This window comes from Peromyscus maniculatus, chromosome 20 (assembly GCF_049852395.1).
Source record: "Peromyscus maniculatus bairdii isolate BWxNUB_F1_BW_parent chromosome 20, HU_Pman_BW_mat_3.1, whole genome shotgun sequence".
Classification (NCBI taxonomy): Eukaryota; Metazoa; Chordata; class Mammalia; order Rodentia; family Cricetidae; genus Peromyscus; species Peromyscus maniculatus.
The window spans coordinates 1,747,514-1,773,828 of NC_134871.1; the positions used below are offsets into that span (position 1 = coordinate 1,747,514).

The 26,315-nt window shown below is 47.1% G+C and overlaps 1 protein-coding gene and 1 long non-coding RNA gene across 21 annotated transcripts in view; one reads left to right on the forward strand and one right to left on the reverse strand.

Annotated features, from left to right (window-relative positions):
- The window catches only part of LOC143269704 (uncharacterized), a 211,189-nt gene that overhangs the window by 85,754 nt on the left and 99,120 nt on the right, over positions 1 to 26,315 (reverse strand). The window lies entirely within an intron of this gene.
- LOC121824497 (uncharacterized) overlaps positions 490 to 26,315 on the forward strand; it is a 29,679-nt gene continuing 3,853 nt past the window's right edge. The window contains exons 1-7 of one of the 10 annotated variants that reach the window (XR_013046294.1): positions 496 to 821; positions 2,183 to 2,308; positions 3,913 to 4,067; positions 7,930 to 8,067; positions 11,075 to 11,110; positions 17,940 to 18,022; positions 21,269 to 26,008. This is a non-coding gene — a long non-coding RNA (uncharacterized LOC121824497). Of the gene's footprint in view, positions 822 to 2,182; positions 2,309 to 3,912; positions 4,068 to 7,929; positions 8,068 to 11,074; positions 26,009 to 26,315 lie in introns of all 10 variants that reach the window. The other 9 variants (XR_013046293.1, XR_013046290.1, XR_013046291.1 and 6 more) reach the window with 9 other exon arrangements.

The window sequence follows — 26,315 nt, forward strand, 5'->3', positions numbered from 1 at the left end:
CATAAACCTCCACTGTTCTCCCGTCCATAAATGGGGACCGCCTGGAACCTTTTCTCTAGGAATGTGGAGGGGTAAACATATAGCCCAGCAATTCTGGAGCCTTCTTCCGCTTTGGTAGTTTTCCCCGCACGGCTCTAATGGCTTAGGTCTCCTGGAGGGGCTGATTTCTCTCTCAGATTTGTCCAGATCAAGTACATGTAACATATAACAAGGGTAGACACAAAGGCAAGTGTTTCAACCTTTCTGACATCAATGTCACCTTGGGGCCTCAAAGGCACCAACGTCTAGGCCTTCCCCATATAAAGGTATCTGATTCTCAGGCTGGGACCCTGATACAGTAACATTTTCAAGCCGATTAAACTGTGTGGAGCTGGCCTGGGCAGCTCCAACTGGTACAAAACAACAGTGCCTTCTCTCCAAACCTCCAAGGGCCAAGAGAGCAGGAGACAGGAGTCCTCCTTAATTTGTTTAGGCCACAGTTCAATAGCTGCTTTTGGAACCAGGCAGAGCTCTGTGCGTAATTGGCAAACGGCAAGGGGTTGCCTGACTACTGCTTGCCTGTTCAGTCCAGTGACTTCCTCCAAAGTGGCAAAGCCAGCCAGCGGAAGTAACTTACCAACAAGGGGCAAAGGAAGCACCTGACCAGTGCTGGGGGGTATCAACGGTGGAACTTGGCCCCATGTGCGGCTTCCAGGTCTGGCTGGAGCCACGGCGGTGTTGGGGGCGGCTGCTGTGGAATCCACAGCAGACAACCTGCCTCTCCCTGTTCCACGCAGGAGGACAACCGCTCTGAGTCAGGCTCTCTCTCAAGAGCCGAACAGGTGAGGAGAGGCTTGCTATCCCGTCTCTAACCCTCTCACCTGCTGGGAATTTCCTCTGTCAAGACTATCACAGAACTGTGCTGCTGCTGCTTCCCCTTTCCTTCTCTGTCTCGGGGGACTCCGTGGCAAATGCCCCTGAGCCTGTAAGAGCCTGTTTCTTGTCAATCTGGCAATATGTCAAGAATGTTTCCTGCACATGACCCACTTGCCATGCCCGTATCTCTCGTGGTGTTATCAGTGCTAGGCTTACCCCACTTTTCAGATGAAGGAACTGAAGAACAGAAAGTGGGGTTCCCTGTCCAAGGTCACATGGCACACTGGCATGGGTTCCAGAAGCTGGGCTCACGTATTCAACCCCGAAGGGCTCTGGCTATCTCCTTTGCTAGAGTCTTCCTTCCAGTCATATAGCGCTATTGGGATCCTGCTTGATGCCAGATGCAATGGTTCATATAAATTGCTGATATACCAGGATCTAGACTCTCCCAGGAGCCAAGCCTCCAGAATGTCTGTGAGAGAGTTTCTAGACTGGGTTAAGTGATGGGGGAAAACCCGCCCTAAACATGAGCAGAACCAGGCCACGGGTCAGGATTCTGGACTAAATGAAAAGGATAAAGCAAGCAGTGGACCCGTATTCGTCATTCTCTGGTTCCGAACTGCAAATACAAATGTAACCAGCTACCTCGTGGTCCTGCTATCATGCTTTCTTCACCATGGTGAGCCAGAATAAACCCTTCCTTTCTCACTTTGCTTTTGTTAGTTATACTGTCACAGTAATAAAAGACACACACACAAAAAAAATTTTTTTTGAAGTAACTCATATACCAGGCCAGGTAGAGGCTTTCAGATACTTAATGGAAAGAGACATGTTGCATGCTCTCAAAACCTTAGCTCTCATCCAGCAATCCCCGAACAATGATGTCCTCTGGAAAATCTACCCAAGCAGAGTGGGCCTGGACTGCTACCTGCTGAGGCTGGGTCTGGCTGGGGCAGTGGCGCAGAAATGCAGGGTTAAACTTAGCCTGTGGGATCCAGGGAGACCTCATGTGAGCGGCAGCTGCTCTCCCACCTGAATGGCCCTGGTCTCACTGGCCCAGTCTGAAAATCAAGGCAATAATAATAAACGAGAAATGGCCTGCAAAGTACTCGATGCTCTGCAAAGAAGAACTCAGCCTAGGTGTCAGAATTGCAGTTAAGAGCAGGGCTGGCCAGCTTTCCTTAAAGGGACAGAAAGGCTTCTGTCCCTATAGGTCACAAGCTCTCTACCATGACTGGCACCTGCCCTTGAAGCAACAAGTCAACATAGATAAAATACAGGAGAGTGGGCAGGGTTGTGTTTTAATAAAACTTTATTTTTAAAACAGGAGGCCTGCTAGTGTGCTGACTGCTATGCTTGGGTGGAAGTAACAAGATGGATCATATCAAATGGCAGCCAAGAAACTGCTCTTTGCTTTTTCTTTTGACCCCTTCTAGAATACTTGGACCTTAAGGTACAGATAACTTTCCCTTTTTTTTTTTTTGGGGGGGGGGTAGGGCTGGAGAAAGGCAGATTGTTTTTCCTGTCTACTTTTCAAAAAGGCAGCTTTGTGGCTTTGGGGCACCTGAGAACCACCATGAGCATATCTCCTATCTTCACAGAGGAAGCTGGTGTTGAAAAGAACTAGAGAACTTGAAATCCTCTACCTTTCCATCTTTAGAGCAGGAGAGGTACTGCCACTATGTTGCCCTTTACTTAGATGATACCTCCATCTAAGCTTGGAATTATGGGGTAAGCTCTTCCCAGAGTGCCCATGCAGGTGTCTGAGCTTCTTCTTCAATAGGAGCAGACTTTGTGGTTCTGTCTGGAGTGCACACAGTGAAATTCACACCCTCCTCCTCCTCGGGGCTGACCTCACACCTTTGTACCCAGTACCGGGACTGAGATCAGGATCTGGGGAACTCAGTGGTCCAGTGTCTAGTGTTTGTAAGCCTAATCCCAAGATTCAGTCCTCATCCACCCTTCTTTAAGGCCACAAGGTGCGAAACTTTGGTCTCTAGTCCACAGCCCGAATCATGGACGGGTTTCCTTCTATGAGAGGCCTCAGGTCTGGCTTTCTACTCCGGGGAGGACCCTTCCCTGATTCTGCCTGTGCATTTGCCATCAGCAGGAGAACAGTCCTTCCTATAAAAACATCCCTCCTGTAACCAACCCAACATGCACGCCCCACCCGTCTCCAGGAACAAGCACAGCTTACCCTAAAGGTTTTCCAGGCCTCTCACCCTCCCAGGAAGCTCTTCTAGAGCCTACTGGGGACTTCATTTCTGGGTCAGGGACAAAGGGGCATGCTTGAATTCTCAGAGGCCACCTAAGTCAGTGAGTAGCCCAGCCTCTGGGATGATGGTAATGATGTCTTTGTGGAAGGATTCTCTGTGTCAGGGCTTTCCAATTCGCCCATTTCTGTCCCAGGCTAAGTCCTCCCCATAGCTCCCCGACCCCTAACTCCTTGTATGTATGTCTGTGTTTCTTCAGGGCTGGGAATGAAACTTCAATATTGTCTCCATGATGCAGAGACTAGGGTTTGTAAAAGTCACTCTCGTCCTCCTCTGCCTTTATGTAAATTCCTTTTTACTCTCTACTCTCAGCCAAAATTTAAATGATCCCACGAGAGCCTGGTTTCGGCTCACTGTTTCCTGCCTTCCTTCTACCTCTCTCTCAGAATCTCAAGTCCAACTGTGGGCTCCTCTGTGAGCTTCCCTATCCCCAGAACCCCTTGGCCATGATGGCCTGATTGCCCATTTAAGCTCTCTGCAAGCAGGAGACTGAAAATTTTCTCTGGGAAAGAGTGTGGTATCTGTTTCTGTGCTCCCAGAATGCAGCACAGTGCTTGGCTTTAGTATGTGTTCCATGTCCTCAATGTGAAACGCCACATTCAGTAGTGCTCCAGTTACTGCAGATAGTTACGCTCTCAATGGAACTTTCTAGCGGTGACCCATGCCTCAGTTTCTGCATCTGCAAAGTGGAGAAGACTCCAGAAGTGGGCTGACAGGAAGGAAGTACCTAAGGCCAGTCCTGCAGAGGCCCTCTTAGATAAGTGTTCTTTCTCTCTATCTTTAGCCTGATGATCTGGCTATCTGGGGACATCCATCCAGAAGGCTCCCTGGTGACAGGCTCTGCCACAGAGATGCTATCTATCACCAACGGAACTTCAAAGGCATCTTTATCGGCAGGACCCACCTCAAGGAAGGTGGATTCCTAAGAAACTTCTCCTGGTAAGTCTTTTATTCTGGGCCGACCAGGCACACCCGCCTGGCCTTATCTGTTGTGTCCCTAAACTGTTGTCTTTCCAGGAAGGGTGTCTCCTATCTACAGCCCTCCAGGAGGCAGAAGACCAGAAGGGCCATAGAAGCCTGTCCTCCAAGGCTGGAGGAGCCTTGGCTACCACTCTTCAGCTGATGCCTTGGGACAAATAAGGCCACCTTTTATGGAATCAGGCTCCTCCAACTTGCAAATTGCAGTAATTAGGGTTGAGATGGACATGAGAGAAGACACCAGAATGTCTGCCTATAATGATTCCTTGTAGCGAACAGGGAGAGAGCTGTGAAGCAGGAAAGATGGAGAAGGTTTCCAGGAAGCACATTATTCTGCAAACGGCAAGCTGCAGCATACAAGGGTGCCTTCTGAGAACTACTCAGAAGCTTGTGGGGGAGGGTAGGAGCCAGCAGAAATGCACAAGAGGCAAGCATGAGGACAGTGTGGTGAAATCCATTTCTTGCCTGGAAATCAGCTCCATAGAGGTCTTCTCTGGGAGCTGAGCATTTGGGGCTGCCAGGGCTTGATACAGTAGCCCAAGTGCTGACAAAGGTCCTCACCTTCCTACCATTTCCCTACAAGTGGCAAGCAGCTTAACAGACATGTGTGGAAGAGTTTAAAGTGGCACTTCCTGACTCCTTCCCTGGGAGGGTCTGCAATGCCAAGGGCTTCTCCAAGAAAGAGCAAGTCCTGTGTCCCTTCACTGCCACAGGCCCAGTCTACAGCTGAAGTTCAGGAGTGTCTTCATAAACACCCACTTTGTGCATGAACAGGATGAAAATACCTGGAGGGAAGTATTCAGGGGATCATATACAGAATCACTGATTACCATGGATAGCTAGTTATGCTCTGGTTATATATATCTCCTCCATTTCCCTCCTCCTTCAGAGCCCAGAGAGACACCCAGACCTAGGCTCACTCACTTCACCTTGGGCCTCCCAATCTTCAGCCTTGAAAGCTTCTGTGACAAGGGCATACCATGAGAAGGCCGGCCACACGCTACATTCCGATCTCTGCAGCGTTACGCAAGTTAGGCAGCCTCAGATTATTCACTGATGCCCTCAAAGTGCCTGTTTCCATAGTACCCAACTCTGAGTGGGTTAGGAGGATGGCATAAGGTGTTTAAGTCTGAGCTTGGCTCCATGGTACCCATACCTGCTAAGCTGAGCAATGTTCCCACTAGGGAACTTCAGATACATGACTTCAGAGACACATGTCCCTTGTCCAAAAGTCCAAGTAGACTTTGCACTTTGCACCTGGGGTCCTAAGTCCTTTGGTCTTCTTGGGTCTGTATTTTACTTTCCTATGCCAAGCCTCAGGCTTGTCGATGTGTAAAATATGTCTTACAACAGCTGCTTTCCCCAAAAGCCTGGATCAAATAAAACAGAAAGCAGGAAGCTTTCTACGGTTGGTACAAAAGGTGCTACATGATTATATTTACATGAATTACAGCCTCCATGACCCTCAGGTCAGTCAGCCACCATACCACTCCTTGTTCTTGTTGGGTCCTTTACATGCATGTGCCCCCCATACACCCCCAGCCACTCTGGTTTACATGTGCCCTAATCCTGTTTGGAACACTGGGCTTTGACCAGTCAGCTGGAATTTTGGTGCCAGGAAATTAGACACCAGGGCCAAGGCCTAAGAATGCATCTGTCCTTAGGTTGCACAAGCTGTCCCCTGGCCTGAGGTTTCAGCTTGAGGAAACAAGGAACACAAGAGCACCTGGGGATTACTCCACATCCCCCTTTCCTGAAAGTCCCCGCGGAGCTGCCCGTGTGAGTGCACCTGGGTGTGCAAACTTCCAGTCACGGGAGCACCTCGGCCAAGGCACAGAAGTCAGGGCATACTCTCCCTCACCTGCAGGAGAGATTCAGAGGCTATGTGACCCGAGATCCATCACCGTCCCCAGAGTCACAATCTCTTTACCTATAGAATAGACGCATGGAAGCCCTGGTCTGTAGAAGATACATCTGAAACCTAAGAGTGAGAAGGGGTTCATATCACAAGTGGTATCTGCTTGTTGCTCCCTCCTCCCTACATTCCCTCCTCCCAGGGGGAGAATGTAGATTCTGCCAAGTTGTGCAAATAACAACTCATTTGACATCTCTGAACCTAAGAGACGGTCATAACGGCTAATGAAGAAAATAGACAGCGGTCTAAATTTCTCTGGAAAGTATTAAAACACCATGAAACTTGGCCAGCAATCCTCGCTGATGTCTATAGAGAAGAATAAAAGCAATGATGATGATGATGATGATAAGTGTTTAATCTAACAGTGGGGTCTATGAGATGGCCGTTCTCCATCCAACAGTAGAAATAAGGTTCTACTGACATTTGGGATTTAGCTCCATTGTGTGGTAGACCTGTTTTCATCTTCTGCAGAGGTTCTGTTACCAAATGACCTGCAGAGTAGAGTCTTCCTTTTTAGACAGAGAACACGAGGTGGTGGTGGAGTCCTCACAATGCCACAATGCCTCCTCTGACCATCACAGCATTGGAGGCAGAGTAGTTAAATGCAGGGCAAGCATAGTAATACTTGTACATAGTACATAGTAATACTCAGTAATACTACTGGGCTGGTCTAGACATGGACTTTGACGGCATTGAATACGGGTCGGGAGCAGATCTTCATTGCCACAGCCACAGCTATATCTCTAGCCCTAACAAGTGCATCTTAGGACCCTCCTTCAGGGGTTGGAAGAGTGGCAAGTGCAAACTCAACCTGAAGCTGCTGTGTAAAGACAGGACTTCCAGGCTGGGTGTAGATGGATACCTTTTTTACATTTCTGTAACGCACTGTGGTCATAAACAAGGTCAGCCACCCAGACTAGCTCTAACAGAATATGCTCTAATGCGGTGAGCAAATTCACAGCCCAAGTAATGGCTTCAAATTCAGCCCTCGTATGAAATATCTAGGTCCCTGGTACAAGGTGCTTGGTGTCCTTGAACTAAGTGTGACTGACACCTGCCAAATGGAAATAATGCCAGTGAAGACTATGGGGAACCACACCAGAGTCTTAGAAGCCCCCAATGTCAATGAGCTTAGTAACTCGTAGCCCTGACCTAATAGCCTATTACTGTTTGTGGATTCTGTTTATATCACTTGCAATGGAAATGAAATGAAAACAAAGCCAGAGATCCTGGCTTTAACCTCTGATATTGCCTAAATGTCATTGTTGACCTGGGATACCACAGCCTAGCACCAGAGGCCTGGCTACAGCAGTAGGGATCTAAGCTCTCCCAGTGCTAAGCCCAAGGTGGCAGTAGGGTTTCTCCTCTTGGCCTGCCTATATACGGCACTTCTCACTGTCCCTGTGCTGTCATTCTCATGTTCAAGCATCCCTGATGCTCTGTGTGTCCCACCGACAAGAACACTGTTCAGAATGGATGGACTCATCCCATCCCAATGATTTCACTTCACCTTGAAGACCTCTTTAAAAACACTAACTCCAAATACAGACTCGTTCAAAAGCATCATACAGTGCAGCCAGGACACAGAGCACCACGTCACCTCACTAAACTCTAAGAGCATCGTAAATTCCCACGCAATTTGTTCCAGCCATTCTGAATGTGGAACAGGAGAGCTGGAGAACTGCCCCCATGGTGGCATCAGAGGACAGATGAGGTAACACATATAAAGTCCCAGTCAGAATTCAAGTGCCATATGAGACTCCCCAGGAAGAAGCCACACAGCGGCCAGAAACAAGCTCAGTCACAGCTACATGAAGAAATGGGCGTACTCATCAGGGGTCTGAATCCTTATCCTTTAGCTGGGCATTGTGGTACCTATCTGTGATACTGGTATTCCTGTATCTGAAGCAGGAGGATCAAGTCCAGCCCAGCTAAGCAGCAAGATTCGGGATAAAAAAAAAACAAACAGTATGGGAAAGGGAGAGAGATACAGAGAGAAGCATGACCAACATCAGGGCTCTGGCGCTGTTTGGTGACCTGTGTGAGGTAGGTCACTCCCCACCTGGCGAAGTGTGAAAAACACACCATGGGAGTGGGTAGATAGTCAGGTATGATCGTATACACCCTTGACCCCGGCACTTGGGAGGCACAGATAGGAGGATTTCTAAGTTTGAGGCCAGCCTGGTCTATATAGCACACTCCAAGACAGTCAAAACTATATAAAGAGATCCAGCTGAAAGGAAGGATGGAAAGAAGGAAGGAAGGGAGAGAGGGAGAGAGGGAGGGAGGGATGGAGGGAGGGAGGGAGGGAGGGAGGGAAGGAGGGAGGGAGGGAGGGAAGAGGAAGATGAAGAACAGGTAGATTGTGAGTGAAGCCTGAGCCAGCACCACACATAATTACGTACTGTTTCAGCAAAATCTTGGGGGGCTTCAAATCTGGACATTACAAGACTCCTCTCACTCCCAGGAATGATTCTTTATTCTAAAGCCCACATGGAAGGCTGAGAGCAATAGAGGGTTAGTGAGACACTACAGGCAGGTCTTCAGGTCCTTGTAAAGAAATGGTGAATACCGTTTTCTGTTTTGTTTTCATGCTGCAAGCATCAGTGGTCTTGCTTGCCTAAGACCTAAGATGATTCAAGACCATTATTAGTTCAGGATTTGTGTTTTCCCCACAGTCCTACAGGCAACCTGCTTGACAAGCCTTTCCTGTTTCTGTATGCATCTCCAACTGCCAGAATTCTACAGGAAAGGAAAAGAGATGTGGCCAGGTGCTTTTGACCCTTCTAGCCAAAGTATAAATCTCACTCTTTCCACAGAAGAGAGAGGACATCCAGAAGTCCATGGAAAAATGGCTCTACAACAGAACATTTATTAATTAAGCAAGCAATTATCTATTTATTTTTGTGAAAGGGTCTCACTACATAGCTGGTCTAGACTCTATGTAGACCAAGCTGGCTTCAAATTCAAAGAGGTCCACCTGCCCCTGCCTTCTGAGTGCTGGGATTAAAGTTGTGTGCCCGGAATGTTATTGGGGGTTGGGTGGGGGGTGGGGGGTGGGGGGTGTGTGGGAGCCCGTTCCGGGGTTCCTCGTGGCTTTACCCAGCAGGTCCGAATAGAGGATGATCAGGACCACGGGCCTGAGTGCAGGTGTCTGAGATGGTCTGCACTTGGCTGTGCTGGGGGAGGAGGTCTTTTGCTCCACCCCTTGGCGTCTCTATAAAAACCCTGGGGCAGAGACAGTCGGGGCCCGTTGGAATAGGTTCCAGGCCCTCTCGAGGCTATCCTTTATTTTCTATCTGTTTATCTCCGCAACATTCTCCGCTATAAATCCTTCTATCTAATATTTCCTGCTGCTCGCACTCAAGAAAACTCTGGGAAGCTGTGGGGGTGGTGGGTAAACGCCCCACAGGGGTGCTGTTTTATTTTTCTCCAAGGCAGACAAAGGGATGGTCGAAGCCTCTAAACTTGGGAGCTTTAGGTTTTAGTCCCAGCTCTACAGTTGTGAGTTTGAACTTCAACTTCCTTCCTTGGAAAAGGGGAGGAGAGAGTTTGGGAGAAGTGTGGGCTGAGCTGCTGACACCTCACGGATCCAGCACTAGCCCGGTTTCCAGAACCGTGGCTGGCCCATAGGAACTGCTCAGTAAGCGGCAGCTGTCCTTATCGGTTCTTCCATTCATCTCCCAGCCAGCTATAGAAAGGGCTAGGTTTTTGAAAGTGTAATCAGAAGGTTCGGAACTGGGTCCTGCTCACAAGTTCACTTGTTCATCCACTCCATGCCAACAGTGCAGTGGAGGTTTTCATGCCCAAGAAGGAGCTCTCTATGATGTGGTGGCCTCCCACTAGGTCTGTGCATATGGGCTGTCAAGATTAAAAAAAAAAAAAAAAAAAAAAAAAAAAAAAAAAAAAAAAACACAAGTGGCCTGGTTGGAGTTTTTTGCATTAAAGAAAAATCAATGACGTCTTAAAGTCCACTCAAGGCCAATTTTCAGGCAGGCCTTTCCTTTCCTCATCGAGGAAATGCATATATGCTGCTCTGCTCACTGAAAAGAATAATCTAGAAAATGCAAGTGTGATTACTAGAAGGCATGACCTGGAGGCAAATACAACTGATGGCTCACAGCCACATGACCTCTCTGGGTTCCTCAGCCTGAGCTTCAGTGACCTATCTGCCATCAGAAGTGCACAGGCTTAATAGAGAGAAAGGACTCTGCACAGAATAAGGCTCTCTGGTGTGTCAGCTCACTCTGAGACAGAGCATTTAAAATAATTAAGCACTTTTTTTTTTTTTTTTTTTTTGAAAGGCAGCTTTTCAAAATGCAAAGGAAAGGAAGCATCAGACTGAAATACTGAAGGAAACCAGGGACCGGAAGCGGGGAAGAAGGCAGTTTTTAGCCGGGTGATCATTTTGATGAGTAAGCAATAAGGAAATACAGCATGGGAGCTCCAGGAACTCAAAGGCCTTTAACAGACATGATCTCACTGCGATCTTTTTATTAGCTTCTAAGACAGGTTAACAGGTTCCTGCCTCTCTGCTGAGACAGGGAAACTGCGGGCTTGTGGCCTCCCTGGACATACTGAGGCCGGGCGGCTTGTCTGAGCTGCTTACACAGCACACACTACAATCTGTTTCTTTATCTGAGATTCCCTCCCAAGCCAAGCATCACAGGTGGAAATGCTTTTTCTATGAGCCTTGCTTTTTTAAAAAGAAAAAAAAAAAAACATTTGCTACAGCAACACTAAATGAATCCTGGTTTTGGTTTTCTAAGGAACAGACCAGAATAAAGAGAAAGGGACACTTAGGGATCCACGGTGGAATTACCTGCCAGACTTAGGGGTCCACTGTGGAATTACCTGCTTGTCCAACTGTTTCTGGGATGTGTTTCCCAGACTAGAGATGGGCAAATGGCATTCCCCTGGAGAGCCTTTGGCCAAGAAAAAAGCAAGGCAGGGTCATGCAGAGTAGAGGGAAGTGACAACTGAGGGCAGGGCGGGTGCTGTCATCACTGAGTTCCTCAATCCAATGCCTTTTATTTCATGTATTTTGTTTCAGGGCTGAGGATTAAACCCAGGACCTCGTGCATGCTAGGTAAGTGCTCTACCACTGAGCTATGCCCCAAGCCCTGCTAAATGCCTTTCTGAGAATGTCTATTCAACTCTCACCTCAAGACCATGCTGGCATCTCCTACTATCCATATGTGCCAGCCCCACCTGGAGTGACACCTTCTTTTTCATCATTCTAAGGCCTGCATGAACTCCAAGGCACTGAACCTACCCTGGGTTTCCTACCCAGGGCTCAGGAAATCCACCCCTGAGATTACTACCAGGTTTCAGAATGATATGGACACTCTTGTGAAAATCTCTGTGCAGGGAGCCCTCTGGGATTTCAGAATGCATGACAGGGTACAAGGCACATGGTAGAGTACAGGCATTCTCGGTTGATACTTCCTCTCTCTCAGGAAGTCCTAGTTCCCCGTTCAGCCTAGCAGGGCTTAGATTCCCAGGCCATTGCTCAATGGAGTGAGATCATGTCTCTGTGGTACGATATGCACTGCTTGAGTGCTGAGTGGGCAGGAACCATCTTGGCTCCATAGCCCCTCGGGATGCTGCTTCCCCTGTGACCATGGACAGGGACAGGGGACTAGAATGCCAGGATGAGTCCTGATGGTAGACTTGTAGAGTGAGAACCATGAGAAGATAACCAGAAGGAGGTCTCCCAGGACAGGCTTCTCTGGGCTAGTGGAAGTCTGTCTTTACCTGGTCCATCTTTCATCCTCTCGTCCCAAATAACTGCCCACTATCACCTCTTCCCCCTGGAGTAATCAGCTCGTCTCTGGTGGGCTCCTTAAGCAAATGCGCTGCGTATGCAGGGTGACCCCAATCTGTCCCCTGGAACTCATTTGAGAGAACCGCCACTCGGGGCTTTATCAGTGGAGACAGTGTGGAAAGGCACAAGAGCTCTCAGGCTGGAGTCTGGGCCTCAAAGTTTGGGCCCACTAGGGAAACCATGCTTACCTCCCCGAGAAGGCACTATAGTATAGCTTTGTGGCTACAGAGTCTGTTGTTGATGGCACCCATGAGCCAGGTCTTAGTCTTTCCCAGTGGACAAGGAGCCAACCAGAACAACATGCCATCCCAGGTTGACTCAGTTACCTCAGGAAACATTTGACACCTGATGTAGGTGAGGTACTTTCTCCTGTTTATCCTTGTGCTCCCAAGCTGAGAGCCAGTATCCCAATCAGTCAGAAGGAGACCCGATCGGGTTACCAGGTGCATCAAATAAAGAGCTGGAGCTGGGGTTGTTGAAGAGATGGCTCGGTTTTGTAAAGTGTTTTCCAGGCAAGCATGAGGACTTGAGAGTTCAAATGCCCAGCACACATGTGAAAAGCCAGGCATGGCAGTGGTCCATGCTTATAATCTCTGTGCTGGGGAATGGAGACAGACACATCCAGGTTCAGTAAGATACTCTTTCAAAAAATAAAGTGTGGCAGGGGAGGGGTTTATGGATTGAGAACTGACTCTGCCATTAAGAGAACTCACTGCTCTTTTAGAGGACCCCAGTTCAGGCTGCTCACAATTGCCTGTAACTCTAGCTCCAAGGGATCCAAAGCCTCCGGCGTCTGTGGGTACCTGCCAATACACATGCCAATACACATAAACAAAATTATTAAAAAATAGATCTTTTTGTTTTAGTTTCAGTTTTTTTTGTTTGTTTGTTTGTTTGCTTGGTTGGTTTGTTTTTGTTTTGGTTTTGGTTTTGGTTTTTTGAGAGAGGGTCTCTCTGCATAACCCAGCCTTTGTGGAACTCACTATGTAGACCAGGCTGGCCTTGAACACAAAGAGATTCATATGCCTCTGCCTCTCAAGTGCTGGAATTAAAGGTGTGAGTCACTATACCTAGTCTTAAAAATAAACCTTTAAAAAAGAAAGATTGCAGAAGATCCTCAACACAGACCTCTAACCTCCACATGCAAATGGGCACCCCTATGTGTACACGTGAGGCTGTACATTCATACACATGTACAAACACACACTCACAAGCTGTGTCTGAAAGGCTCAATGCAGTCCCAGACACTGAATAAGCACTCAGTCAATGAGAGCTCCAGTTATATAGCAGGAAGGAAAATCCATGTCCCATGGCGTAAAGCTTTTCCAGGAACTCAGCCATCAGAGAGGTGGAGTAGGCTACAGCTAGAGCAAGTGTCTTTGGCCAGTGACTAAGGCGGCCAGTGCGTCCAACCCCCCGGCAGGGCTGGCTTGGGTGGGTGCCTTGGCTGGCCCACACTCAGGGTGATGCATTTTCCCGTAAGTTCTGTGTAAGTCCAGGGCAAGGCACTGTCCTCCCTTCTCTAGGATCTGATATCGGTCAATGATGAGAGATGCTGCTTAAAAGAGGCAGAGAATGCCAGGGCCCTGGAAACTGCGTATGGAAAGAAAGATTAGACAGAGCTGAGAGGAAAAGACAGATTCATAAGTACAAGTCATTTCCCAAAAAGCCACCCCCTGTTGATTTAGCCATGTGAGGTGTGAGGATTACAGGGCAGGTCTGCATGCCAGGCTGACTTCTGGGATGAAAGCCAATGTCAATGAAGATGAGGTCTAAGGAGAGAGAACAGAAGCACAGGGGCCTGATGGAGTAGTGACAGTACAGGAGGGCTAGAATAGGCACACACACACACACACACACACACACACACACACACACACCGCTTCTGATGTCCACAATACACCACACAGAACATACAAGATCCTGTCTCAGGGAATCTGTCTTCAATGTATGTCCTATAGCCTAGGTACTGGGGAACTGATAGAGCTTAGGGGATCCGGTATAAAGGCTCCAAAGAACAACGTCACAGTCCTTAGGCTGCTAAATTCCTTTCCACCTGAGCACCATCAGGCAAGACAGTCAACAGCTCTGGGGGCCACTGACTCAGCTGTAAAGGGGAATTCAAGCATCTCGTCCCAAAAAGGCCCACAAAAAGATGTCCTGTGTTCGGCTTCAAACAGGGCCTGGCCTGTGGTAAGGCCCTAACCAGTTATTGTGAGCTCTTCTTACCAGCTCTAGATCCCACAGCCTGAGGTGGACAGTCCCGGGCCCCTTTCCACAGCTGAGACTGAGAAGATGGCTATGAAGGCAAACCGACTCATTCATGGTCACTGCATTTGTTTCACAGGACAGCAGTAACAAACTGTCACAGGCTGGGTGGTGGTTTAAACAACAGAAAGTCATTTCCTCAGTTCTCAAGTTATAATTCGACACGAGATCAGGCATCAGCCAGGTCCATTTCGCCTGAGACCTTTTCCCTTGCCTTGGCTGTGGCCATCTCCCCCAAGTTCCTCAACTATCTGCTTTGATGGCACCTGTGTCCCAATATCCTCTTCTCGCACCAGTCACATGGGCTGAGGGCCCATACTTGAGACCTTGTTGAACAAAATAACCTCTTCAAAGACCCTATTTGGAACCACAGTCACATTCTGAGATAGAAGACTAGGACTTCAACATACTCTTTAAGGGGCATGATTAGACTGGAGAAGTTACCACCTTCTCCTGAAGCTTTCCGAGCCTGGCAGATACACCAGTGTTTGTTAAGAAAACCTTGACTTCAGTCCACCCAGAATCACATTACAACTGAGAGACAGGTCTATGTGTCTCCTCAGAGAAACCAGCAGGTACATGTGACAAAGAGTGTGCTGTGAAATAATCCTTTTCTACACTATGAATATGTATTATTCTCACTGGTCAAAAAAATAAAAAGCTGACAAGCTGGTAGCTGGGCAGGAAGTTAGGTGGGAAAGCCAAAGTGAGAATGCTGGGAAGGAGAAGGGTGGAGTCAGGAGTCCCCAGCCAGACACAGACGAAGCAAGATGAGAATGCAGTACTGAGAAAAGGTACCAACCCACGTGGCTAAACAGATAAGAATTATGGGTTAATTTAAGTGTAAGAGCTAGTCAGTAATAAGCCTGAGCTACCAGCCGAGCATTTTAAAGTAATATTAAACCTCTGAATGATTATTCAGGAACTGGCAGGCAGAAGACAACCATCCATTTACATGATGGTTCTCTCCTCACCTTGAAATACTCCACCTCACCTATGCTGTTTACAAGCCAAATCTCACAGGTAATTCTTCCACCTCAGGGCTGACTGCTTACCACAGGAATGAAAATGCCACCGCCAATGTCCATAGTGACAGAACTTAGCTCTCTATAAGGGATGAGGAAATATGGAGAATGTGTCACTTAACCACGCCAGTTCCCTTTCTTCAGTATTCCACCCAGAGCCTCTATGCTGGTGGAGATAGTGAACACATGGTGTTCACACAGGGCCAGGACCCTGATGCTCCATTGAAATCTTCTCAGAAGGAGAGGAGTGTTCCGTCCTGCTGAGCTCTTCCATACAGAAGTTGAGCAGCTGACATTAGTGACCAATGAAGAATCGGGAGATCTGAGTTCTACCTTGTGAGCACCAGAGGTTCACTATGGACTGGCCCTAGGCTGAGCTCTTCCCACGGGGTCTAGCACACAGTGAGTGCTTACCAAACAAGAGTTCTTCTCTTCATTTCTAAACAGTATTGTCCCTATCCCTCCCCTATTTCTTTGCTCTCTCATCTTCTTGGAAAACAGCACTTTCTCCTAGAGAGACAGTAAGCAAAGCAAGAAAGATGACCATGGTTTCCTTTCTATCCTGAGTGCCAAGGCTACTTAAAAATATTCAGGGGAATGGAAGATGTTTTCTTCCTCTTACAAATACTTAATACCTTTCCCCTTTGACTCTAGACCCCTCAGGGCAGAGCCATGTTAGTATGTTGCTCTCTGTATCCCTGGCACCAGGGGTATGTCACATGCATGCATCAGGTACCCAACATAATCAGTGGAATAACTGATTCATAATAATTGCTTGGCAAGTTTCATGAATAATCATAAGCAGGTGGGGCAGGAAGGGGGTGACTAGACAAGCTACCTATGAGCTCCTATCTCATAGACAGCGAGTGCCCACAAACAGGACACCTAGCCACTGGCAATAAGAAAACCAACCAGATGTGCACCTTACCCACCAAACTGGCAAGATGGTAACCCAACAGAGGTGTGTGCCGATGTGGGGAATGGGGCTCTGCACCCAGCGAGTAGGGGTGCAAACTGGGATGACTGTTCTGGAAACAGCTTGACAAAGCCCTGTGGGTGATGGAGAATGTTCAGCAGACTCAAGAGGCAGCAGTGTTGCTGGCCTTCCTGTGGGAACCCCCAAGAAGCTTAAACATTTGCCTCCCATTGGGAACACCAGGAAGTTCATCCCAGCAACACTGGCTGCTATAGAAACAGAAGAAATTAAAAAAAAAAGAAGCAAGAGTGTCATCAAGCACAATGTCTCTTGTCAGGAGGACAGATAAGCAATCCTTGGAAAACGCTTAGCACTGGTCCCTGTCCATTCCCTTTGAACTACCTAGCCCCTCCCCTACCCACCCAGACCAGCTCTTTGTCCAGTGTTATCAGCTCCTGGCCTTGCCCCACAGACGAAAGCAGAGCTCACATATGAAAAACAGCAGCAGGCTCCAGGAAACCTTTTCACTTGTCTTTTTGCCCAGGAGATTTTTCCCTGACAAAGAGCCTGGCCCTTAGCCATGAGCCCTGGGGAGGAAGGAACCGCGTTCATTCCATTTAAACCAATTTGCCAACCCAGACAGCAGCTAATGGGCAGCCCGCACCCTCACAGTCATCAATACCACTTTCCAAATCAAGTTACCAAATTGGTCTTAAAACCACTTCAAAGGGACCCGGCTGACCGTTACCAATGAGGCATCCAGCTGTCCATGTAACCACCACTCCTACCGCCAGGATTGTTTCCCATAGCGCTGGGGACAGGGGAACAAGCTCTGTCTCCCCTCAATGCTTGAGCCTCCAGAATGGAACTGGAGTCCTACAAAAATGAAACAGCTATGGCAGGCGATTAGAATCAAGGAGGACCAATGGACAGACCCCAGAGAGACCAGTTGCTCCCTCTGAATCATCCTCCACACAGTAACTATGTGATGTTAGTATGTCTACTAGACCCCATTTTGTAACTGAGCAGACTCCAGACTGTGAAAGCCAGTCAAGGTCTCAGCGGTAGATGTAGAAACTACAGCCTGAGCTCAGGCCCTGAAGCAAGCTGGTTTTATGATAGGTGCAGATCTCGGAACCCAAATCTCTTCTCTATGGCTACACAGAAAATAGCAACTGGACCTCACTCGAAAGCCAAGAGTTAGTTCCCGGAAGATGCTTGTGTTATTCATATACAGAGTGCCAGCATTTTCTAGAGCGCTGGTGGAAGACAAAATATTCAACCACCTTGGTGTTTGTTTGTTTGTTTGTTTGTTTGTTTGTCACATGTAAGCCTAAGCTCAGATAATATGGGATGGCTTTCCATCTGGGATGCTGGATAAATATGTTCAAGGTCACACAGTCAGGAGAAGAGACAATGTTCATCTTAGACAGCAGGCATGAACTTCACTTCCAACACGGAAAATGTCCCCTGACCAAGTGTGAGGGTTAATCTTCATTGTTAGCTTGAGTGGATTGAGTCACCTTCCTAGGTGACATCTAGGTGTTCTGTGAGGGCGTTTGCAGAGAGAACTACCTAAGTCATGAAACTCCACCCCCATGAACACAAGTAACAGTATCCTATGGATTGGGGCCTAGTATTGAATTTAGAAAAAGGAAAAAAAAAAATGAGAATTCCAGATAAGTACCAGCATTCACCTTTCTCTGTCTATTGACTACAGACACCATTTGACCAGCTACCTCAAGCTCCTAAAACCAGAGTTCTAGCTGATCTTACTGCCATGATACATTGTACCATCAAACAGTGAGCCACAGTAAAAGGTTCCTTTAGACACAGCAAGGGGAGAAGTAGTACACCAAGTTATGTGTCCATTTGTCTTTAGACACAAATCTCTCTGGATTGGTCCATGTCAACTCTACTAGGATAAAGGAGACAGAAGATCTGCAAACCCACTGTCTCCAATGAGTAAGTGACTGCACTCTCCACTCCCAACCGAGGAACATTTGATGATGTCTAGAATCATTTTGAGTTGTCATCACTAGGGTTGGGGGTTGTGGAGCTGCTGGTATTAAGTAGGAAAAAGGCAAAGGAGACTATTAAAATGCACAGGACAGCAAACTGTTGAACTATCAGATCCACAACGTAGAAGACTGAGAAACCTAGTTTAGATCCCACACATGTCTTTGTAACTTGATCATCCTTAGGCCACACAAGGAAAGCCTCTCTACCACTCATTAGAATACTGCTTAACTGATTTGCATTAGACTTAATACAACCCATTTTTATAGCTAGCACAGGCAGATTCTCACAAAAGCTCAACCACAGAGAAGAGCTGGGTTGAAATTCATCCCATGAAGTGATTCAGGATTCTTGAGAAATCTGTCCTTTCATGCAATATTCCTGAAGGCCTACTATGAGTCAGACCCCCATGCTAGGATGAGGACTGTTACCAACATCAAGCACTACTTTCTGAAATGGAGGAATGGAGTGACCCATGTCATCTCACCATCTCCAGATGGCCCATGGGGCATGCTCAGGCCGCGGTTCCATAACCCGACATAGCACATTCTATTCTTTCTTAGAAGAAAATCCCAAAATAGAATAATAATATCAGTTAAAGTGACATCTTATAAAAATCTCACAGACAGACTTGACAGTTCTAGAACAGCCAATATTTTAATAAGTAAGAGCTGATACCCAGCTTCAAAGCAGGACTGATTCAGAGCTATGGGTTTTGTTTTCCACTGAAAGATGCTGAAGCTGGAGGTTCGGGTACCTGAAATGACAAACATACCAGCTGGCAGGATGAGTCAGCTCTATTGTTCTGGAGAGTTCATAGTCACTCCAGGACCATCATTCACAGGAAAGCCCTGTGCTCTCAGTGGGTCTAGATCAACAGCTGTATAATGGGTGGCTGCACACCTGCCTCCTCCCAGCCTCGGGGGACCATTATAGGTCCAAGGAGAGAAGCAGTAGCATCAGTTTCAATGTACAAAAATGTAAATGAGGGATGCTATGTTAATAAGAGGTAGCTGTGAGCTCACCCAAACCAAACTGTACTGATTTCTTTCCTTTGTACCAGACAAACAGACCTTTGTCCCAGGCAAACAGACTATTAAAATGCCCAGGACAGCAAACTGTTGAACTATCAGATCCACAACGTCAACAGAAGACTGAGAAACCTAGTTTAGATCCCACACATGTCTTTGTAACTTGACATCCTTAGGCCACACAAATAAAGCCTCTCTACCACTCATAGTGAGTTAAAACATTTAGATAAGCCAGGCAATTTAAAAGGTCCCCTTCCAAACCCAAAGCAAAAAACAATAATACCTCAAGGGGCTGGAGAGATGGCTCAGAGGTTAAGAGCACTGACTGTTCTTCCAGAGGTCCTACATTCAATTCCCAGCACCCACATGATGGTTCACAATCATCTGCAGTGTAGTGAGATCTGATGTCCTCTTCTAAATAAATAAATAATAATAAAAAAAAAAAAGCCAATACCTCACAAACTGGTTAGCAGGGATAACTGATAAAAGACACAAAGACATGTTCTGGAATGAACTGAGAATGCAGGACTATGCTCCAACAGTCAACTGAAAGTCTAGTGACATGGGAGGAGACTGAGGCTTGGGATGACTGTGGGAAAAGAGTCGTGACTCTGACCCCAAATATGGGCCCATAGGCAAAAGACCCCATGGAACACCTCAAAGTGGGATGATCCTTGGAAACAGAAGGCTGCCTACTTCCCTAAGGGGAAAAGTGCCATTCTCACCTACGTTCAGGGCCAGGCTGGGAGCTTGCAATGCTTAATGATCATCAACCAAACAGGACCTAGCATCACTGAGAAGATAAGCCTCTGGGCACATCCCTGAAAGATCATCTATATTAGGTTAAGTGAGGTGAGAAGACCCACCCTATTCCATGGACTGGGGTCCCAGACAGCACAAAAAAAAGGAGAAAGAAAGGTGAGCACCAACATCCGATTCCTCACTGAGGTCAACCTGTCACCGTCCTTCCCTATGATGGTGGATTATACTCTTGACCTGTGAGCCAAAGTAAGTCCTTCTTCCTTTAAGTTTGCTTCTTGGTGAGTGTTTTATACCAGCAAGAAGATGAGTAACTTAACAAGGCTTGACAATGGAAGAGTGAGCCCACAGACTGAACATGATGGGAAAGAAATGTGAACTCTCCCACATAAGGAAACCACCATTAGTCAGAGGCATGATGGTCATGGTCAGAATGTTCGAATAAACACTTACAGGACATAAGTAATAAGCATTGGTGTTACAGAGGTACACTCTTTAGCAGGAAGTTGGGACCCTAGCATGCCAGCTGAATAAGGGACATCATTTCCACCATGGTTGTGAACAAGGAGAGCAAACACTCCCTGAGGGTTTACTACTGGCCACATGTAATGAGGATGGTCAGATGTTGAATGCTGGCCATGTCACGGGGTCTCACCTTATATTCTGGGTATTCTCCGTGTATCAACAGACTGAATTTTCACAGCAACCTTTATAGGCATGGTGGTAGATTAAGGCCTAGGTCACTCAGAAAGCAAACTGTTATAAGTGGGTGATCATCTATATAATTACTATTTTAAATATTGAAGATAATTAACAATGGGAAGAGAACTTTACATGGATGGAAACCTCTTTCCTCCAGACTCTGAGGACCTGGGGGGTGTACAGGCATGCATAACCACTCCGATGCTGCCTCCTTTGGTTATTCTTATTCACAGGAGGCCCTGGGGTGAGACTTTCCCTCAACTCTCAGCCCTACCTCACTCATCAATCACCATCACAATGACTGTAGGTGTGATATCCAGCATCAGAAGAAGACTCTAGGAAGGACAATTGGCCAGAAGAGTAAAGGCCGCAGAAGAGTAAAGGATGCAAACAAAATGCAGGTTTTATGGCCCACCGTGTCCAAGGACTTGAAGTTCCAGTGTATCCTGCACCTGTTGGAGATGACTTTTAATGTGTCTTTTGTCTCGTCACCTCAGGCCAAATCCTATCTACTACTGCTCTTTCTGGTATCTCATCCCTTCCCCCTCCACAGAGCGCTTGTGCCCCATTCATACCATATCAGGGCACAGAGTCCTAAATTAGTCCCCGCACATGAAGCCCCTTCATAAATGTCTGTTAAAGAGAAGGAAGGCAGGGTTGGGTGGGAACACCACTAAACAGGTGCTCTTTTTTCCCTCAGTAACCACAAAGCATTGGCCTGCAGAGAGGTGAAAGCAGTTGCCTCCAGCCCCTCATCTAATATCACAGGCTGAGAAAGAAAGTAGCATTTCTACATCACACACTGCCATGGCTCCATCTTTGACATCAGCCCTAACAGAACAATGCACCTGTCACAGGAGGACCCTAGGCCAAAGCAATAAAAGTGCAGTTGGAATTTAGTTCATGCCCAGCAAAGCGTAAATCTTTCTATTCTGTGCATTATGGTTTTGCAGCTTTCAGAACAAATGGCATCACTTTTTAAAGGTGTCATTTTCCTCTAAACACTTGAAGAAAACAAATGTCAGAAGCCCAAAGGGATCTTCAATTTGAGTTCACACCATCTGTCTTGCTAGGAGCTTCCAAATATGTACATTTGTGAAACCGCAGGATATAACCGCAAGGTAAGGCCTTCCTTCACACCCCCCACCTGCCCATACTCAAGAGCCGTGTCCTGTTGTCAATTCAAACAGTGGTGTTCAAAGAGTGTAGGATCTAGGCTTTTGAAACCATGGAACTTCGTCTATAGTCCAGAAGAAATACAATACAATTTGGCTCTCTCCATCCCAGTATGGGACATCCTCAGGGACCTGTAGCCTACTAGATCAAACTTCCCTCTCTGAAAATCACGCTTTCAATTTTGCTCACTGATAATTACAACTGTCATCCGTTTCTGGAATGATGTGAAGGGCCAAGACAGGACACTGGACTCTACCCACCACTCCCCTATAAAGGACATCCTTATTCTCCATATGGCTTCATTCCTTGAGCAGCCCATCAGAGAGGTCACATACAGAAGACATAAACCAATTGACGTCCCGCTGGCTTCAGTCTTGAGGGGATGAGGCTGCTTTGGAAGAACCAACGCAAGAGCAGGGTAAGAAGACACGGAGAGGCCCAGGTTTCATGCAGCTGTAAGCCAGACAGCCATGGAAAAGGCCATGACTTGAGGTAATGAAGATTCTGGGATTCAAATCCAAGCTCAGTCACTTGCTGAGAATCAAAAGGATCTTTCCTTTCTGAGCCTTGAGTCTGACCTTTGTATAACTATAAATGCTAATGCCCTGTCTTGCATACATAAAGATAATTAGACGATGTGGCCAGTGGCCTCATGAATTACAGGTAAGAAAGATATTGGTGGGCAAGGAAGTGCAATATATTTGTGGAAGCAAGATGGTTATCTAAAGGAGAAGGAATTGAACCAAATAATGTAAGATAATCACATGAGGAGGATGCAGGAGGCAGAACTGAGGCAGGTGGTGATTGGGTCTGTAGTTTCAAAGGGAGCTGGACATGGATGGACATTTTTATTCCCCTCTACCTGAAGGCTACTTTCTGTGTCCAACTCTCCAAAGGTCCAAGTGAGTGTGTCTATATACAGAGGTGCCTTTTTTCTGGGGCTCTGTCATTAAGAGAATCCATGGCCGGCAGGGTGCCAGAGAAGAGGTTACTGGATGGGACAGCTGGCTCAGCAGAGGTGGAGCCAAGCCAGGTGACACAGTGGGCATGATCCTGTGCAAGAATCTGACACAAAGGTCTCCACTCCAAGTAAAGTTCCCTTTCCAATGGGGCCTGTTGTTTTGTACACAGGATGTATGACAGAACACAACTAGCCCTAAAGGATGCAACACAGCCTGCCCATCGTCCCTGCTGGTCTTTGAGGATGGACTCTCTAAGGAAGGAGCACTGTCTCCAAGCCCAGCACATGGGATGAAAGGAGTATTCATAGAAGAATAATCCAGATTCGGAGGGCAACCAGCCAGCATCGGGACAGTCACAGAAGCCAGGGCCAGTGCTGCTCCATCCTTTACAAGCAAAGCAAGGGCATTGCCAGGGTATGTGCAACTAACCAGGGAGTCCCAGCCTGAATCACATTTGCCTGGAGAAAGCAGGCTGCCCAACTCTGGTCTCGGGGCCACTCCTCGCTCAGCCCCCATCACCCTGGAAGAGCCAATCATCCATCTCTCACAGCATCCCCTTTCTTGTGTCCACAGCCCCTGCCAACGCCATTCAGGAGCATCAGACTGTTCATCATTTGAACACTTAGGTTAGTCTCCCCAAACTAGGGACAGTCCAAGCATACATGCTGGACACGTTATACTCCATACGAAGGACCTGGCTTTAATATATATTCACAGCAGCATTATGGAGTAAGTATTGTGATCATGACACTTTTCAGAAACTAAAGCTCAGCAAGATTCAGAACTTCCCCTGGTCACACAGCCAGAGGTCCTGCTCTGTGTCACTGGGCCACCTTTGTTTCACCTTCTGTGGGCTATAGGCCAGACAGTAGACTTAGTGTGATTCTGATACAGACCAGCTCTATAAGAGACAAGGCATTGTGTCTCTTTGAAACTTCATTTATTCCTTTACAACAAGAAATAAATGAGCTGCCACATGCAGGCTGAATTTATGTTGAGAAGTGAATGAAAATGCCTACCCCGGGGTCTAGCACACAACTGATACTGTCTCATGAGTAGAGATCTGTCTAGTTAGTACATAGGAAAGATAGGCATATGCATGCATGCATACACAGACAGACAGACAGAGACCAAGAGATATATACCTACCTGGCCTCCCTGAATAGGTATCAAATTAACCTCGAGGACAGTGTCATGACCTGTTGGCAAACCTCTATCTCCAAAAAATATTCACATTATGATTCACAACAGTAGCCAAATTGCTGTTATGAAGTAGAAACAAAAATAATTTTACAGTTGGGGGGTGGGGTGGAGGGGTCACCAAAACATGAGGAACTGTATTAAAGAGTTGTAGCACTGGGAAAGTTGAAAACCACTGCTCTAGAAAAAAGACAGAGATGAAAGCTCTATACTGCTATTCATGGAAACAACCAGGAGGTAGGCAACACTGCTTTCCTCCTTCTCAATGATGAAAGGCTTAAATGAAGAAAAGAAAACCTGAATGGAGCCTGGCTGGATCCCAGCATACGCAGGTACAGCAGCTCAAACGGAACCAAACAGTGCTCCAATGTTGCTTTAATCCCAGCCCGGTCTGCCTCAGGAGTGACTATCAACCCCACCCCAGAGCTGCTTCTCCAGTGAGCAGCTGGCAAGTAACCATCATGAATCCAGCCGTCCGTATGGTACGTACCTACAAATCCCAGCTCTCAGGCTGTGGAGGAGGGAGAAGGCTCAGGAGTTTAAGGCTATCCTCAACTACACATTGAATGTGAGGCCAGCCTGGGTGACATGAGATAGTGTCTCAACAATATAAAATGAGTTGCAAAGTTCTTTAACCTTCCCCCCATGCCCCTTGAGATAGATTCTCCCTCCCAAGAATGGGGTCCCCAATTTTAGAAAGTACTTGAGGGCTTCTAAATGTCACCGAAGTAGTAAATAGAATAGTCCAAAATTCTCCTCTCACAGGTTGGGACAAGTGTTAATGTCTGTCCCGTTCTTCATCTGGGACCCTTGAGTTAACTCAGAACCAAGGCTGGCCATCTCTCTGTATCTCCAGCAGATCCATTTGAAGGATCCAATGGCAGAGTCTCTTTGTCACTCAGATCTCAGACCCCCAGAGAAGAAGCACAGCGAGGTGGTATTCCCAGGAATCTGTGTGACAGAAGCAGGAAACAGGGCAAAGTGGCCCTGCCAAGTTTTCCAAAGGAAATGAGTCAAGCGGTGTTATGCAGTCACACATGGCCAAGCAAGGAAATGGCATTGTCTGGGGACCAACACATAGGGCCTTACATAAGAGGCACCCTCTCACTTTCTGGCCATGGCCGTATTAGGGGATTGGCAAAAACATGAGAAGGAGAACCTCGGGACTGTGTAAACACAAGCTGCCTCAGAGTGGTAGACAGAAGTCTGGGTGGGGATTCTCCTTAGCTCTTTGCTGGGGGGAAGGGGGGGGGAATTGACTCACATGTCCTCGTGCCCTGGTATACACTGGTTAGGCTACCACGCTGGGGACAGAATACAGTCTCCATCTGTACAAAATACGCTTTCAATACATGCCAATCTGGGTCCTAAGGAGAAACACGGTACCACCCCATCCAAGACAGATAATTAAAGCATAAGAAAGACACAGGGTCCTGAGCCTGCAGTGCCAAGGGGGAACAACATCCTCAGATTCACCAGGAACTCTGGAAATGAGCGTGGGCGAGGGTGCCTCCCACAAGCAGCCAGCAAAAGAGAGAGACAGTCAGAAACACAGCACTCTTGCTGCACACACCAGAAGGCACTAGCCAGTAGAGCGAATTCTAAAAATTCAGCAGAGTCTATTCACGTGGTTGCAACCTATGATGTAGTTAGTACATAAGAAAAAAAAAAAAAAAGAGCTACAAGGGGATTCTCATGGAGTCTATACATGCATCCAGCTCTGCAGCATGTGCAAGCACACACACACACACACACACACACACACACACACACACACTTTCTCTTCAAAAACTGATGCACAGAGAGCTTAAGGTCTCTGGTCAAAGGCATTTCTCCATGAAGTTTTAAGAATCAGAATCGAAAGCCAAACTTATTTGAGGTTTCACGAAAGGGAATTTTCTCCTCTTCGGATTGGTTGATTTTATTATTATGTTTTTTAATCTGTAGGAAAAAAAATTAGAATTTTCCAGAAAACCTGCGGATACAGGAAAGAATCATTTTTCCTCATACCATGTTAGCAGAGAACCTGACCTGATGCCTCGTCACCCAAGGGTACTTCACATGGACTTCCCACTGCAAGAACCACGGAAGTCTACTTCAAGGTAAAACCTAAAGCTGATCCTGATGTGTAACTGACATTTGTCAACTGCCACTCAAGCTTCCATATCTGTCTAGACTTCAGTGTCACATCCATTCCCTACATCTCTGCACTCCTTCCTTCTGGTCCTGTTCTAACATCCTTCTTTAGCTCTTGTGACCTTGCTACTTCTAGACTTATCAGGCAGTTTTATAGAAGCCTATCACCCCCGTGTGAGCTGTCAGGTATTTCCTCATGACAAATCCCCACGGTCTACCTCTCTTAGCCTTTTTTTTTCCCCTTTGCACGATTGCAAAGTGAGAGATGTGATG